We start from the raw sequence: 10,418 nt of genomic DNA, 5'->3' as shown, positions 1-10,418 counted from the left end.
GGCTCCCCGTCTTCACCCCCATTTTCCCGATGAGGTCGCCGAGGCCCAGAGAAGTGAAGTGACCCGCCCACGGCCGCACAGCCGACAAGTGGCGGAGCCGGGATTCGAGCCCACGACCTCCGACTCCCAGGCCCGGGCTCTTGCCACCGAGCCATGCTGTGAGGCGCTCACTGTGCGCCAGGCGCTGTAAGAAGCGCTGGGATATTCATTCATTCGACAGTGTTTACGGGGCGCCCACTATGCGCAGAGCACCGTACCAAGCGCTTGGAATGGACAACCGGGCAAGAGAGAGAGAGACGATTCCTGCCCACTGACGGGCTCTCGGTCTGCTCGGCGTGGCCGAGCGGAGAGAGCACGGGCTTCGGAGTCCGAGGTCATGGGTCCGAATCCCGGCCCGGCCACCTGGCGGCGGGGTGACCGTGGGCGAGTCACTTCGCCTCTCCGGGCCTCGGCTCCCTCGTGTGTGAAACGGGAATGAACTGTGAGCCTCCCGTGGTTCGACCCGATGACCCTGTATCCACCTCAGCGCTTGGAACAGTGCCCTGCGCGTAGCAGGCGCTTAACAGATCCCGGCGTTATTACTACCGCCCTGACGGAACTGCCCCGGAAGTTCCCCGGCGGCCGTGCTCACCTCTGCCATCGTATATAGATACACCCCGGCTCCGCCGCCTGTCAGCCGGGTGACTCTGGGCAAGTCCCTCGTCTTCTCTTGGTCCAGCGCTCCGCGCCTAGTAAGCGCTCGGTAAATACCATCGAACGAATGAATCCTCTGGGCCCCGGCAAACGGGGCCAAAGACCGGGAGCCCCACGGGGGACAACCCGTATGGCCTCGGGTCCACCCCGGCGCGCAGAGCGCTCAACGGATACCGTCGTTCGGTGGCGGCGGGGTGGGCGGTGTCGCCCCCGGGCCGGTTAAATGAGGCCCGCCTCGCTTGAGGACGGCGGCAGTTACGCCGGTAGCGGCGGGGACTTCATCCCGCTCTCCCCGGCCCCGCCTACGTCGGCGACTTTCGCCTCCGGGCTCCCTCGCCCGACTCACGGCGGCGGCCGGCGGGGCGAGGAGACGGCTCCGGCGGTCGCCTTCACCGCGGGGTCCGCCGCCTGCGCGGCCCCGTGCTCCGTCGTAGAGACGGAAGCAGAGCGGCCTGGCGGACGGAACCCGGGGCTGGGAGTCGGGAGGTCCTGCGTTCTGATCCCGCCCCCGCCACGCGTCCGGGCGAGGCGGTCCCCTCGTCCGAGACACGGGGGTTAAGATCGCCGGCCCCGAGTGGGACGCGGACCGTGTCCCGCCCCGTCTGCTCGTGCCCGCCCCGGGGCTGGGGACGGCGCCCGGCACGCAGGAAGCGCTTGACGAATACCCCGGTCATCATCACGATGACGACGACGATGGCGACGACGTGCTCTGACGCTTCGAGGGACGGGGACCGCGTCCGCCCCGAAGAACTTGGCTACGTTCCCCGGCGCTTCGGCACGTGAGGGGCGCCGGCGACCGCGGCGGACCTCCCTTTACCGACGAGACGCCGCCGTCCGGGCCTCGGGTGGATCCACGGCGACTCTCCCGTATACGGTAGCCGCAAGATGGGGTTGGTGATTCGGATCTGAAGCCCGCCGCCTTCTCCCATCGCTCCGGAGCCTCCCGGTTGCGCCCGGTCGGAGAGGTTCTCCCGACGGAGGGACCGGTCCCCTCGGCGGTTAGCGCCGCCGCGGCGGCAGGGAGGGGAGTCGGTTGCCTTTGAACCCCGCATTTTTTCCCACCGGGCACCGGGGCCGTGTTTTAAAACAGAGTTGGCGGCGGATCCCTTCCCCCGGGGAGCTTACTGTCTACGAGGAGCCTGTCGGACCAGGTGGTGATTTTAACGATGACCGTGGTGATCGTCAAGCGCTTACCCCTCCAGACCGAGAGCCTGTCGTGGGCAGGGAACGGGCCTGCCGACTCCGTTACGTTGCCCCCCCGAGCCCCCCCGGGGGCTCGGCGCGGCGTTCCGCACGTACCAAGCACGCGATGAATAGGATTCGTCCATCGACTGCCGGGAACCGAACCGAGCGCCGGGGAGGACGGAAGACGGTCGGGTCCCACGGGGGGCTCTCGGTCTAAGTAGGAGGGAGGACCGGGTGTCGAATCCCCACGTTGGCCCAGGGAAGCGGAGCGACCTTCCCGGGGTCACACAGCGGGTAGGCGGCAGAGCCGCGATCGGAACCCAAGTCCTCCGACGCCCGGGCCCGGGCCCTTTCCACCAGGCCTCGGGGTTTCAGTTCCCTTCTCTGCGCCTCAGTTAACTCATCCGCAAAATGGGGACTGAGACCGCGAGCGCCCCTTGGGACGGAGACCGGGTCCGACCCGGTCTACCTGTATCCACCCCGGGGCTCGGTACGGGGCCTGGCACGGAGCGAGCGTTTTACAGGCGCCGTTGTTATTATTATTAAGAGGGGGAACCCCCCCCCTCGGTCCCCGAGGCGAGGTCCGAGGCCTCCCGGTGTCGGGCCTCCTCTCTGCCCCCGCTCCCGGGAGCGCGTCCCCGGCCCGGGGCTCCGGGGGTGTGGCGCGGCGGCGGCGGGGAGGCGGCGGCTGCCTCGGCAGGCCCGGCTGGGGCCCCGTGGCCCTTCTGAGGGGAAATCCCCCCGCTCCCTTCGGGGCCGGCGGTGAGCGCGACGGGGAGCCCCGGACCTCGGGACAACCGGAGGGAGTTCAGGGGAGCGGCACCCGCCGACGGCGAGGCCGGGCCGGCGACGCGAGGCCGGGCCGGTCGGGCCCGGAAGACGGAGTCCTCGGCCGTCGCCCCGAGCCCCGCGCGGGGGTCTCCCCCCCCCCCCGGGCGGCCCGGGGGCGAGGGGGGCCCGGGAGGGGGGTGCCCCGAGACGGGCAGGCGGGTCCCCGGGGGGACCCCCCGAAGCGGGGGCCGGGGGCAGAGCCGGGGGCGGCCGCCGCATCCGGGCCCGCCGCGGGCCCCATCCGGCGAGGCGAGGCCCGCCCGGCTGGTGCGCCGAGGGGAGGCCGGGGAGGCCGGGGAGCTGGTAAACAAGGGGAGGCAAGCAGGGACAGGCTACGGCCGCCCGCCCGCCCGCCCGCCCGCCGCAGCCGGGGAGATTTCAGCTAATTAAGGAGAGCGGAGGGGAGGCGCGCAGCCGGGGAGGGGAGGAGGGAGGGAGCCGCCGGGGGGCCGCCTCCTCCTCCGGAGACACCCCCCCCCGGCCGCCCCGTCGGGAGGGCGGCTGCCGCCCTTCGGGGGGTGCCGGCCGTGCCCGCCCCGGGGGGCGCCCGGGAGAGACCCCTAAGGCCCGGGCCGCTACCGGGGCGCGGGCCCCACCGGGCCGATTCTCGCCCCTCGGCGACGTGGCCCCGTGGGAAGGGCACACGGGCCCGGGAGTCGGGGGACCCGGGTTCCGGGCGGGACTCGGGCAGATGCTCGCCGGGTGACCCCGCGCAAGTCACCTCGCTGGGCCTCGGTGTCCTCCACCGTCCAACGGGGATAGCGACCGTGTCCAACCCCATTAACTCCGTCTCTACGCTAGCGCTTCGAACGGTTCCTCACACGCAGGAAGGGCTTGACAGATCCCATAAAGGGTGGGAGGGCTTCGAACGGCGCTCGGCCCGTCCGTCCGGCCGGTCGTATCTACGGTACTTATTGAGCGCTCACCGTGCGCGGGCTCTCGGGAGAGAACCACGCAGCGAAGACTGTGGACCGTAGAGAAGCTCGTCGCGGGCGGGGAATGGGTCGTTTCACTGTCGGGCCGTACTCTCCCCGGCGCTCCGCTCGGCGAGTACGGACCGACGGAACGGATGCGCCAACGCCGTAGAGAAGTACGGGTGCTATTTAACTTACGTATCGACCCCGGCGCTTAGAACGGGGCCCGTCGCACGCCGAGCGCTCGACGGATACCGCGAGGACGACGGTGACGATGACGTTTAGACTCGAGCGCCCGCCGAGGGCCCGGGACCGAGCCCGGGACCGAGCCCGGGACGGGCGGCCGGGGGCCCGGGGACCGTCCGTGCGGCCACGCGTGGGGGACCGCGGGACGCGTCCCGTCTGCCGGGCCTCGCTCTCTCGCCCCGGGGAAGGAGGACGGAGCGGGGAGGAAGGTACCGGGGTGGCGACTGACACCTGCCCCCCGAGCCTCCCGGGCCGGGGGCCAACCGGGACGTTCCGGGAAGTCCACCCGTTTCCCAGTTTGGCTCCCCCTCCCCGGACGCCCTCTCGCTCCCCGAGCCCGGGGCCTGGGCCGGCGGAGCCCCCCGCCCCCCGGAGCCGGGGCCGGCCCCCGGCTGTGGACTCCGAATGACCTCTCGTCTTCCTTTGTCTCCCCCTGCGGCTTGTTTCCAACCTGGAAACGGGAAGCGGGCGGTCTGGCGGATTTCTGGCGGAGCTCGGGGCCGGCTTATTGCCCCGCTGGGGGAGGGAGCCGGTCCGAGATGCCCCGTCCGGGGAGGGAGGAAGGAAGGGACGGATTCACGGAGGTAGGCGAGGCAAACCCCCGGCATTTTCCATCACAAAGGCCTCCGGGCTATCTTTGCCCGGCGGACAACGGGACAATTGAAAGGTCCCAAACAAAACCCCGAGCGCCCCGAAGTCTCCAATGAGCTGGTCAGAAGGCAGCAAGAGCCAGTGAAAACTAATGCTATTTTGATGGGCTCTTTGACTGAAAGGAATTAAAGCAATTAAACCTCACAGCTCCCACAGGGCCTCCCTTTGGGGCCCCCGCCCCCCCCCCCCCCCTTTTTTTTTTTTGTAAATACGGAACCTTCTCCAGCCATCGCCAAGCCGGACGGGATCGGGGGAGAAAGCCCGGAGTAGAAAAAACAATCACAAGACTTTGTTTTTCCCCTTTACAAACTTCCTGTCTGGCTCGGCGCACGGGCATTCTGGATGTGCAATTTAGAATCGGGCCGGAGAGGAATGTTATAAATTAAATATTTTTTAAACAGCTTCGCTCTCCCTCTCTCTGGTTAAACATCACAGAGATGGCTCTTTCTTGTCTGTGTCGTGCTGGGTGGTCTGTCCTTCTCCTGTACATCTTCCTCAAACACAATTAACCATTTAGGTGGCGCACAAAAGACCCAGCTTATGCATACAACACCAGTCACTGGGAGGGAGGGAAGTGGGGGTGGAGAGTCCGTGGGGGAGGCTTTCGCTTTCTGTTGGGAAAAAAAAAAAAATCCCTTCCCCGACACCCCCCATTTTCTTCCAATTGTAAAGGCACCGAGCCACGCTGGTTCGTTCTTGATTCCCCTCCAAAGTCTTTCTTTTCTCCTCCTGCCTCGCTCCGTCGTGAATAGAAGTATTTTAAAAACATGGCAGTACGGCTTTAAAAGAGAATCCGGATAAATATTTAGGCCTGGGGCTCATTCGCATAACCTGAGCCGCGCCTCGGGGGCGGCGGGGGGGGGGGGGTCCGCTCCTTCGGGGGGGTCGCACCCCCGTGGGGGCCGCGGCCTCCCTTTCCACCCTCCCACCCTGCCTCCCCTCTCGACGCCTCTCGGGCCCCGAGGAGGGACCCCCCCCCCCCCCCCGGGGTCTCTCGAGGGTTCTCCTCGGGCGATCGAGCGCCGGACCGTGCGCGGAGCGCTTCGCCGAGCCCTTGGGAGGGTACGGCGGCGTAAAAGCTCCAAGCGAAAAATCCACTCCGCGGGTGGAGGGGCGTCGAGTGGGTTCGGGTCAGGCGCCCGTCGGCCGCCGAGCGACCCGTCGGTGCCGTCCTCTCTCGCCGGCTCTCGGGCCGGGCGTCGGAGCCGTGGCCCCCTCCCCCTCGGCGGCTCATCGGCGAGGAGGTCTTCGTACGTCTAGAACCGCCACCTTAACGCGGCAGCGAGGGGGGCGGCGGCTCTCGATGCTCTGCATTTCGGTCACACGCGCACGCACCCACACACGCTGGCCTGGGAAATCGGATCCTAAGTCGTCGGAGGGGCCGAGGCGCTGACGCTTCTTGGCTCCCGGCGGATAAACAGAGAGTGGAGGGAAGGCAGAGTGAAGTATTTTAAATAACAGGACTTTCCTTTTAAATATAAAAAAGGGAGGAAAGAAGAAGGGCGGGCGGGGGGGGGGGGGGGGGGGGGGGAGACCACACCAGAAGTGTCACCCCAGGGATGAGAACCCAATTCTTTGGACACTTCGGAGGCAGGCCGCCCCCAACTCAGAGAGAGGCCGGATTAAAACGGGATTTGTTTTTTGCCTTTTTTTTTAAAGGGTGGAGGGAAAGCGTGTTTTTAAGGCAGAGAATCCTTGTGAGAACACCCAGGCCACAGTCTACGTTTCCCGTTTTCCCCCCTTCTCGGTCTTGGTACGAGACCGGAGGACGAACACATCCGAGCCAACGCCCGCTCGGTCGTCCGCAAGACGGCGAAGCTCGGGGCCCGCTACAGGTGAAAGGGAGCTGGGGGTGAGGCAAGGCCACGGTCCGCAGCAGCGGGCCACGTTGATCGAGCACCTACCGAACGCCACGCGCTGTGCTAAGCGCTCGGGAATCCCCGGAGAGGCCCGAGACACGCTCCCCGCCCACGAGGAGCTTCCGGTCAAACGGCCGGGCGCGTCGGCTACCTCCTCTACGGCGCCGGCGGGGAGCCACGGGCTTCCTAGCGGATGGAGGCCTCGGTTGGTCCTCTTTCCCGACGCCGCCGGCCCGGGAAGTTAAGTGACTCGTCCGTGGTTTCTCAGAGGGAAAGGCGCTCGTCCTGTCTTTTGATGGCATTTGTTAAGCGCTTACTATAGTCATTCGGTCGCACCTCTCACAGTCTTCATCCCCATTTTCCAGCCGAGGTAACCGAGGCCCAGAAGAGTGAAGCGGCTCGCCCGAGGTCACCCGGCAGCCCAGTGGCGGAACCCGATAACAATGACGACGATAACGGTGTCCGTTAGGCACTTACCCTGTGCCGAGCGCCGTTCCAAGCGCTGGGGAAGATACACGGTAATGAGGTTGGCCCCCGCGGGGCTCACGGTCTTCTCCCCCATTTTCCAGACGAGGTAACCGAGGACCGGAGAAGTGAGGCGGCTTGCCCGAGGTCACGCGGCGGCCAAGTGGTGGAACCCGATGATGATAATAACACTACTAATACTAACGATGGCATTCGTTAAGCACTTACCAAGTGCCAAGCACCGTTCTACGCACTTAATCCCCATTTCCCAGCTGAGGTAACCGAGGCCCAGAGAAGTGAAGTGACTTGCCCGGGGTCACGCAGCGGACAAGTGGTGTGGAATCCAAGTCCTCTGACTCCCAGGCCGGGGCTCTTTCCACTGGGCCACGTCGCCTCCCTAAATCCTTTTGCGTTTCGGGCCCGGGCTCTCTCCCCTAGAAACCTGGGAGAAGCCTCTCCCTCGCTCCTGCAGCAAGTACAGCGGGAAGACGTCGATCCGCAGCAGTCACAGTTTTACTGGGAACCGCAAACGGGACAGGGACAGACTCCCCCTCCCCCCCGGATAACTCCTCTCTACCCCGGCGTTTAGAACGGTCCCCGACCCAGCGAGGGCGCTTAACGGACACGCCGCCGATCGGAACGACGATGGGAGGAGGCGGCGGGCCGCCGCGTGGGACGGGGACTGTTTCCACCTCGTATCGTCCCCGCAGCTTAGAACGGTGCCCGACGCGTAGCGAGCACTTAACACGCTACCGACGGCCGCCTACTTCCGTTCTGTCGTCGTCTCCCCCCTTCGAGACCGCGACCAGGGACCGTCTCCATCTGTCGCCGAACTGGACTTCCCAAGCGCTTCGTCCGTGTGCTCGGCGCACGGTAAGCGCTCAATAGATACCACCGACTGACCGAACCGACGCCCAGGAGGCCTTCCCCGACTCAGCCCCTCTTTCCTCTTTTCCCGCTCCCTTCTGCATCGCCCCGACTCGCTCCCCTCGTCCGTTCACCCCTCCCAGGCCCTCCGCGCCTATGTCCGTATCTGTCATCGATTTATTTCTAGCAATGTCTGTCTCGCCCTCTGGCTCGCCGTGGGCGGGGAATGCGTCCGCTCATTGTCGTGTCGTACTCTTCCGAGCGCTCCGCACACAGTAAGCGCTCAGTAGGTACAACCGAAGGAATGAACATGGTTATTTTTCGGGGCGGGCCGCTGAGCAGTCGGCCAGGCGGGAGAACTCCGCGGCCGGTCGGGGGCGGCGGAGGCTGGGGGTTCCGGGTTTGAAATCTTCAGGGTGTGAGAAAAGCCTCCCAGCACTGTACTAAACGCTTGGGAGAGAACAACAGAGTCACTAGGAGCTCTCCCGGCCCACCGGGAGAAGCAGCGTGGCCCAGTGGTTAGAATACGGGCCTGGAAGGGAGAGGGTCTGGGTTCTCATCCCGGCCCCGCCACCTGTCCGCTCTGCGACCTCGGACAAGTCACTCCACTTCTCTGGGCCTCGGTTATTTCCTCCGTCGAACGGGGATTAAGACGGTGAGGCCCACGTGGGATATGGACCGTGTCCGACCCGATTAGCCTGGGCCGACCCCGGCCGCTCGGGACAGTGCCTGGAACATGGTAGGCGCCTAACAGATAGCCTTTTAAAAAAAAAAAAAGACAAAAATCAGAACGAGCTTCATCTTCTTCCCTAAACCGGCGTGGCTCAGTGGAAAGAGCACAGGCTCGGGGGTCAGGGGACGTGGGTTCTAATCCCGGCTCGTGTGCTGCGTGGCCTCGGGCGAGCCGCTTAACTCCTCCGGGCCTTCAGTCACCTCGTCCGCAAAACGGGGACGGAGACTGCGAGCCCCACGTGGGACCACCCGATGGCCCCGTACCTCCCCCAGGGCTCCGCACGCTGCTCGGCACGTGGTGAGCGCTTAACGGGTACCGCGCTTACAATTTTAATTATTATCATTATCATTCGTAAACCGGGAAGGAGCAGAGCCAGGCTTCTTCCCGTGGGGTTTCTCCTCTCCGCCGAGGGCCAGGTCTCCGGCCTCCCCTCCGTCCGGATACGGCAGTGAGATGCGGGACGGAAGGAAACTCCAAGCCCCCAATCTGATCTGGGTTTGGGGTTTCCTCCGGGCTAATCGACGCAGGGCCGAGAGGGGAAAAGCGGCGGCGGGAGAGGAAATCCCAGCGGGCTCCCCCCCCCCCCCCCCCGAAAGCACGGGAGCCGGGGTCGTCGGCTCCCCCACGCTCGCCCGCGTCCTCCGCGATGATCGTCCTGACGCGGACCCGGTTAGAAAGGCACCGAGATCGGGTCCAGATTAGCAAGTGTTAACTCTCGGCCGGCCTTGGGATTTTTGAAGTAATGTATAAACTATTATTTCAAATCATTCTTCATAATTACCGCCACCCACGATGAGGACATCAAGAGGGAATCTTCACTTTGATAATCCGGGGCTGTGAAATCTCACCCGGGGACCTGCTTTTATCTCCCACCGAACACCTGCAGGTCGTAAAAGTCAGAACGGGGAAGGAATACTCCCCGCAAATTCGGGGCAAGGTTGGAGAGTGTCACGGAACAGTAAATTAACGCGGAAATTTCAAGGCGCACCAGAACGATTCCCCCCCGCCCCTTTCCCAATTACCTAAATAAAGGCACTAAAGCAAGAAGTGAACATATAATTAAGACATAAAGGGATAAAACACAAACTATTAACCGAAAAGCGGCAGAGTCTTAAAGGTCGAAAACTCACACAAAGGCTAGGAGACAGGGTTTCGCCTCTCCCCTCCTCCCCCCCGAAGCCGTATTCGAGCGACAAGGCCGCCGCCATACCCGAGGCCCTCGCGCCCCACTGAAAACCACCGCTATTTCTTGAGCACCTTGAGGGTGCCCCGTCCCGTACTAAGCGCTCGGGAAGGTACCGCGAGAGCGCGAGCCGGGCTCCCTGCCCGCAAGGAGCCTCTGCTCTCTTCTCCCGCTCGGGTGTTTTTTTTTAAAGTCTGACGCGTCGGCCGCCCGCGTCGGCGGTGACGGGGCCGTAGCCGGTAAGCTCGAGGGCGGGGATCCCACCTGCCACCTCTGTCGCCTTCTACATTCCCAGGCGTCCAGCGCGGCGCTCTGCGGACCGGGAGCGTCCGTGACTGCCGCCGACCGGCGGACCGAAAGGTCGGAGGCTCCAGGAGGCGGAGAGGAAGCCTCAGGGCCCCCCGGCGTACGTCGGCAGGGCCCCGGGTGTCGGGCTCGCCCGCTTCGGCGGCCTGACGACGGCGGGACCGAGCCTCTGGGTCCGGTCCCTCCCGGGGTCCAGGCCGGGTGCTCGGGGTGCCCCCGGGGTGACCACCCGCCCCGCCGGCCCGCGGGGTCGATCGATCGCTCCACCCCGAGGCCCCGGCGGGACCGAGAGCTCCCACGGGCCTCCGGGGGCGTCCCCTCGGAAGGGCCGGGCGCACCTCGGAGGGGGCGGCGTGGAAGAGCGGAGGTCCGCCGCCCAGAGCGCCCCCGCCGCCCCCCGCGTCTCGGTGGGGCAGGGCCCGCCCGGAGGGTGACGGAGAAGGCTCGGGCGCCGGGAGGAAGTGGTTCGGCCCCGCGGCTTCGGT

Source organism: Ornithorhynchus anatinus, chromosome 18 (assembly GCF_004115215.2).
Source record: "Ornithorhynchus anatinus isolate Pmale09 chromosome 18, mOrnAna1.pri.v4, whole genome shotgun sequence".
Classification (NCBI taxonomy): domain Eukaryota; kingdom Metazoa; phylum Chordata; class Mammalia; order Monotremata; family Ornithorhynchidae; genus Ornithorhynchus; species Ornithorhynchus anatinus.
Note: the sequence above shows the minus strand (reverse complement) of the source record.